The sequence below is a fragment of the Mesocricetus auratus genome, unplaced genomic scaffold, assembly GCF_017639785.1.
Source record: "Mesocricetus auratus isolate SY011 unplaced genomic scaffold, BCM_Maur_2.0 Super-Scaffold_100676, whole genome shotgun sequence".
NCBI lineage: Eukaryota > Metazoa > Chordata > Mammalia > Rodentia > Cricetidae > Mesocricetus > Mesocricetus auratus.
The window spans coordinates 68,757,566-68,764,981 of NW_024429266.1; positions in this window are offsets into that span (position 1 = coordinate 68,757,566).

Below are 7,416 nucleotides of genomic sequence, written 5' to 3' on the forward strand. Positions count from 1 at the left end.
AACTGTGAGAGGCTTCCATCATGGGGCTGGTGAGGCTGACGACATGGAGCTGTCACCATCAGGACTCGTTAGGACTGCCTTCTGACCATGTTGGGGAAGTCTTTTGTCAATAAAGCACTGTTGAGCCAATAGGAATCTAGATGGGTGGGACTAGGAGTCCAGGAGGATTCTGGGAAGGAGAAACACAAGAGAGTTCGAGATGTGACGCCATGGGGTAGGAAGCCCGGAACTATTCTCCGGTAAGAGACATACTTAGATTAACAATTATGGGGTAATTACTTAAAGCAGAGCTAGCCAGTAAGAAACAAGCAAGGCCAACAGCTTCATAACTAATATAGCCTCCTGTGTGTTTATTTGGGACTGATGCGGCTCTAGAACCAGATTGGCGGGAAGGCCCATCTCAAAGAAAAAAGCTTCTCTTAACATGACCACTTGACAGTGCTTCTCCAGGGATAGCAAGGAACCATCCCATGGAAATGAAAAGTTGGTGGCCTTAGGCCTTTGGCGTCACCATCTCCATGGCCTCCTATCAGTGGCCTTTGTTTACTAGGGACCCGGTAGGGTTATCATTCGCAGTCTTCACTTTGGATTTTGCATCCTTGGGTGTGGGGAGTGCACCCCATTACAGTGAACTTGTTCTGGGGAACACATTCCAAAATGCTATAGATATAACTGTGGCCACCAAGTACCAAACTGCATGCACACCATTTTTTCCTTTGTATGCATATCTGGTTGATTTATAGATTGTACACATCAAAGGACAATAACTAATGAGATAGAAAAGTATAAACATACACTAGTTAACCTAAAAATTATGAGTTGCTTGCTTGTGGAGTTTCCTACCCCCAGCCTAGGCAGTGGTGGGCGTGGTGTGGTGGGGTTGCTCTCCTCTATCTCTACCTCAGCGAACCTGGAATTTACCTTTCCCCGCTAAACTAGCTGGTCACTGGTTCCCAGGATCCAGCCATCTCTGCTTCCCAGCTCTCCTACACAGGACTTCTGATGTGAATTCTCAGGCTGGCTCAGCAGACATTTCACTCACCGAGCCTTCTCTTAAAAGTGTTTGAAAACTTTGGCTTATTTATTGTGTGTGCATTCAGGCACACGTAGGAGGCAGAAGAAACTCTTGTGGCCATCACCACCTCTCACTTTGTTCGGGACAGTGTCTCTTTTGATCTTCCTCTACTGTCTACCAGACTAGGTAGCCCTCAGGCTTCTGGGGATCCTCTGGTTCTGTGAGTGTTGTGATTACAGACATGCTACCCAGGCTTTTGTGTCGTTCTAAGATCAGACTCCAGTTTTCACACCTGCACAGTTCGTGTTTTTAGCTCCTCCTCATCTCCCCATAACCTACATCTTCCCCTCTGTCATGGCCCCACTCGTGACCGCCAGCCACACCTCAGAGCTGTGTCTCCACTGATTGTCCGAGGACAAGAAGGACAACTTCGCAGGGCGCTGGTAGCACAAGCCTTTAATCCCAGCACTCGGGAGGCAGAGGCAGGTGGATCTCTGTGAGTTCCAGGCCAGCCTGATCTACAGAGTGAATTCCAGGACAGACTCTAAAGCAATACAGAGAAACCCTGTCTCAAAAAAAAAAAAAAAAAAAAAAAAAAGGACAACTTCTTGTGCTTCCAGAAGCTAAAAGTCCTGGAATCCATTCCTGAAAACACGCTTGCAAAAGCAGTTCCCCATGAGTTCCATGGAGGAGGCCCAGGTGAGCGAGCTTTTTAAACTTGCTTTTTAAGGTGATTCCAAGGCTCAGCAGGTGTGTCAGCCATCGCCTCCCCTCCCTACCCCCCCACCACCCCAATATACACACTAGAGAGCAGTCCTACTGGTATTACCTGGCATTCTGAGGTGTCAGCAATAGCTTCCCCTCAGGGGTTCTTCTGGGCTTCTGCAGTAACACAGATCCTGGCCTGGCGCCACAGTGCTGTGCCTCACCTTAGCAGAGCTCCATAACAAGCAAATGTGGGTTGATCAAAGATGTCCTCCTTACACCAAAGTGGTTCCAAGATCCAGAAGTCTGGAGACAAGCATCTCCAAGGAACATGGATATGTCACTGGGCTGAAAGTCAGGGATCTTCAGTTCAGCAATCATCCAAGTTAATGAGTTATGGGGCAAATTGTGTCACCTCAGGGAGTCTTGGGTTCTTCAACAAGATGGAGTTGAGGGCTGGGAGGAGGGGAGAGCTCAGTAGGTAAGCATTGGCTGTGCAAGCAAGAGAACCCGTGTTCAGCTCCCTAGAACCCACAGAAAGCCAGGGCTGTAACACACTACTGCAATCGCAGTGCCCATACAGGGAGCAGAGACAGGAGGATCCCTGGGAGCTCTCAGTCCGGCCAGCCTAGGGTATGCCGTAAAAACAAGAGGCTTTGTCCCAAACAAGGTGAAAGGTTACCACCCACCTACAGTTGTCCTCTGACCTCAGAATGTGCGCCGTGGCACCTACACACACACACACACACACACACACACACACACACACACACACTTTTAAATAATAGAAACAAATATTTTTTAAACTATGCCAAGGAGGTTAGTGTCCCATGAAAGCCCCAGAAGGGCAAAGAGAAGCCCCGAGGGGTGGCTGGGTTACTAAGGTCAGGTTGGAATATTGTAAATAGATGTCTTAAACAGTCAGATGATTATAGGTTCTTAAATTATGGGTATTGAAGTTGAGGATGGGACCAGAGAGGTCACCAGCAAGGCAGGCTTTTCTAGAGCTTTGCCTTTGGGCTCTGGATCATATCCGAAGGGGACTGTGTGTGGCTTTGCCATGCTACCCAGGCTAGTGCACACTTTAAGTGATTTCTATGATTTTTCCTTTGACATTTTGGGACTGCAATTGTGTGCAGATAACCGAACTAACAGAAATGAGGCACGGATGAGGAAGGGATTGCTCTGGGGTCTTTGCAAGTATAAAGGGACAGGTATTGAGGTAAGATCAACCTAGATTCAAGGTGGGGCCCAGCTCCACAGCCAGAGAACCTATGGGGAGAGAGACAGGAATACAAAGACCACATGAAAATGGGGCCAGATTAGAGTCGCGCAGCTCAGGGCATCCACAGTGAGAGTGTGTACCAGCAGTTGCTGCTACTGCTGGGTACATGAGAGAGAATGCACTGGAAACTAAGCTGCAGTGTAGAGTCAACTCCAGCTGATCCCAGGCGAGCCTGACACAGCCACCAGCAGCTGGAGACGGATGGACCAGTGCATCCTAAATGTGTGTGTCTCCCCAGGCGCATAGCATCACTCTGATGGTTTGTCAGTGCCTCACGTTCTAGAATCACAGGGAAGAGAGTCGCAAAGGAGGATGTCTAGACTGGGCCTGTCTGGGGAGGTGCGTCTTCACTGTGTTAAGATTTGCCCACTGTAGAGGCATCACACTGTGGGCGGGGAGACTGGATTGTCTAGAGAAGTGAGCTGAGCGCAGGCGTCCATTCCCCATCGCCGCCTGCTCTTTACTGTGGAGGCAATGCGGCCATCTGCTCCAAGTCCCCGCTGACTCGACTTCCCCTAGTGATGGCACGGAACCTGGAACGGTGAGCCAAGTAAACCCTCCTCCCTTGAGGCTTCTGCCAGCCAGGTGTTTGTTAGGGTTTTTGTTTTGTTTTTTCAATTTTATCTTTTTATTGATTCTTTGTGGATTTCACATCGTGCCTCTCTCTACGCCGCTCATCTCCCTGTCCGTTTACATCCGCCCTCTACCCTTGCGGCCCCACCCCCAGGACTAAACAAGATAAAACTCAGGAAAAGAAGAAAAATCTCCTCATGGAAGCTGCAGGGTGACACAGTGGGTCACGCAGTCCTTTAGCCCAAGCATTTGCAAGGGTCATCGAGTCGTCGGTCTGCTTTGAGGCCTCTGCTGTATCATCAGTGCGGGGCCCTCCCTGGGGCTCCTCGTTGTTGTCATGGAGATCCCGTCATCTGTGTCTGCGGGACCAGCCCCCTTTCTCACGCTGCAGCGGATCATAGATGGGGTGGATGATGGGATGGGTCAGATCATAGTTCTTGTTCTGGGGTTGGGTGGTTGCTGGGTTGGTCAGCCCGCCAGCTCTCCTTCATCGGCAGCACAAGGGTGAGCTCTCCAGGGCTGCCCCCCACCGCCCAATAGCTTATCCATTATAGTAAGCTGCAGGGGGTGGGCTAATTAAGAGAGAGCTAGCCAGTAAGAAGCTCTTACCATTAGCCAACAGTTTATAAATTAAGTCTTTGTATGTTTATTTAGGGCTAAAGGGCGGAGGAACCAGTCAGGACTGAGGGGCAGGTGAGGGGCAGGGTTAGCTCTCTTGTCCACCTCAGGTGTGCCGAGTGTTTTTATCACAGCATCAGGAAAAGGAAAACAAGCATGGTTGCCCCACGTGCTTGGTGCAGTCGCTCCACATTCCTGAAGTCTGCATCCCTTCCTGCACTTCACCCATAGCAACTCATCTTTTCTTTTCTTTACATTTCTTTTTTTTTTTACTTTTTTGTATGTGTACCAAATATCTATACATCTTCTGCAAATATAAATATTTTGTGTTTGTTTCATGTGGGTGTTCATGTGTGTACACGGGTGTGCATATAGAGGCCAAGGGTCAGCCTCTGGCATCTTTCTCAGCCACTCTCCACCTTCTGGGAATCAAGGAAGGTCTCTCACAGATTCAGCCAGACTAGTAACCAGTGAGCCCTGAGGTCTTGGGATTAAAAGTTCTTATCACCATAACTAGCTTTTCAAATGCAGATTTGGCCAGTACAGCTGAGGTCATCGTACTTGGCATGGTCCTGCCAGAGGGAGTGCCGGGAAGCTGCCCCTCGCCAGAGCTAAGGACAGGCATGGGGACACCACAAGTCCTCTGAAGGAGGAAGAAAGGAGGGAGAAAAAACAAACAGGAGGTCCTTTTCAAAGTCCACGGTCGGCAAAATAACGGTGTCCCTAAAGATGTTTCAAAATAGTCTAGAATGTAATCACAAGGCATGGAGGTGGCAGGCAAAGAAAAACAAATCAGTGTCCAAGCGAGAACCTCTGGCTTTGAAGACAGAAGTCGGGATGAGGCACAGGGAAGCTCCTGGAGGCTAGAGCAGTCAAGGAGACAGTTCCCCCTGGAGATACCAGAAGGAAAATGGTCCTGTTATACCTGGACATTCACCCACCGGCACCCATGCCAAACTCCCACACTGCAGACATGATGGTGTGTTTGTGTGACCCCAACATGGTGCAGGCAGAGGCAGGAGGAACAGAACTTCACAGTTGTCCTTGGCTACATAGTGAGTTCAGGGCCAACCTGAGCTACATGAGACCCTGTCTCAAAAAGATGGAGGGTCTCAGTTGTCTACTCCTATGTGATTAAACTCCCTTAAAATTAGTATCTTCAAATGCTAACATTGTCTTGTCTACATGGACCTGGGGTTGGCCCTGTCTCAGCACGTGTTGCTGTGGTTAGAGGATGGCCCGGGCTTGAACCACGTCAGTTTCTCTGCTGATCAGGCCGCTGCCTGCCTCTGGCAGTAGTCAGACAACCACCCATGTCCCTTCATGTGACTTGAGCTTCCTCACAGCATGGTGGCTGAGTTCCCATGCAGTGTCCCCAGAGATCCAGGCATCACCTTTGTGTGGATGCATGTGTACATGAATTTCACGTCCACATGTGTTTACATGTATGTGGGGGCCAGAAGCCAGCTTCAGGTGTCATTCTTCAGGACACACTTTGTATTTTGAGACAGGGTCTCTCACTGGCCTGGAATGCAATCATTTGCCCAGTGATTCAGCTAGGCCAGCTGGATAGAGAGACCCAGTCACCTGCCCATCTCTGCCCTGCCCCCAACTTTCTTAGTTTGGGTTTCTGTTTCTGTCATAAAACACTGTGGCCAAAAGCAGCGCAGGGGGGGGACGGACGACTTACTTGGCTTAGGTGTCCATCACTGAAGGGAGTCAGGACAGGAACTCAGGCAAGGCTGGAACCTGGAGGCAGGAACTGATGCCGAGGCTGTGGAGAAGTGCTGCTTACGGGCTTGCTCCTGTTGGCTTGCTCAGCCTGCCTTCTTATTGCACCCAGGACCACCAGCCCAGGGGCAGCACCACCCACACTGAGTTGGACACTCCTACATCAATCATCAATCAAGAAAATGTACACATAGGCTTGACCACAGGCCAATCTGGTGGACACATTTTCCCAATGAGCCTCCCTCTTCCAAAATGACAGTAGCTTGTACCAAGTAGACATAAAACCAGCACACCAACACTAGGGTTACAAGCTTGTGCCACCATTTCTAGCATATATATATATATATATATATATATATATACATATATATATGTGTGTGTGTGTCTGTATGTGTGTGTATGTATATACATACATACATACATATATTTATACATATATATAGACACACACACACACACACACATATATATATATATATATATATATATATACACTTTTGCTATGTTTTGGCTGCCTGTATGTGTACAACGTCTTCTCTCTCTTCCGGTGACCCTTCAACTATGGATGGTGGAAATTTACTGCTCTTTCCATCTGTGTTGCAATAGAGCAGTAGCAGCAACCTTTGCCACTTGGGACAGTCCATAGCCTTGCAATGATACTCTGTTGTTTTATGATGTGTTTGCTCCAGTCTGGTGTGGACAGAATTCTGCTCCTCCATCCTGCAAGCCTTTAGCGTTTCCATCAGTACGATTCTAAACTAGGACTTGTTTGCCGTTGCTGTCGTTTCTGATAAGCAAAAGGACTTGCAAATGGATTTGTTATTTGTTTGGAGTTTGAGACAAAAGTCTGATGTAGCCCAGGCTGGCCTCCAGACTACTATGTAGCTGAGGATGACTTGGAATTTTTGATCCTGCTCTTACCTTCCGAGTGCTGGGAGTATGGACATGCACCACAATGCTTAGTTTATTCAGTGCTGGGGACTAAACCCAGGTTCCTTGCATGCTGGGCAAGAGCTCTACCAACTGAGCCACACCCCCCAGTCCCACTTTAATGTATTAAAATGTTAGCGTGTCTTTGCTAACTTGAGTTATCATTTTAGAATGATTTTATCTTCATGGCTTAGCAGACAAGGATGGTATTTTGCTGCTTCAGGCTTCCTTGAAAATGAAGTTTGACAGTTGGCTTCTTCATGGGGCTCACTTTCACTTCCCCTCCCTCCCCTCACTGCTGAACGCCTCCCTCCTGACCCTTCCCTGCAGACTCTTTGGTTTAGCCCTGCCCTCAGGTCTAACTGTGCCCTGAAACAGCAAGTCAGATGCTTCCCAGACTGTTTTCTGGTCACCAAGGTCCCGTGTGTGTGTGTGTGTGTGTGTGTGTGTGTGTGTGTGTGTGTGTGTGTGTGGTGGGTGGGTGGGGTGGGGGAGGTGGGATGGTGTTACCAAGCACCCCCAAGGGCCAGAGAGAGTGTGGACTGGACCTTTCTACCCG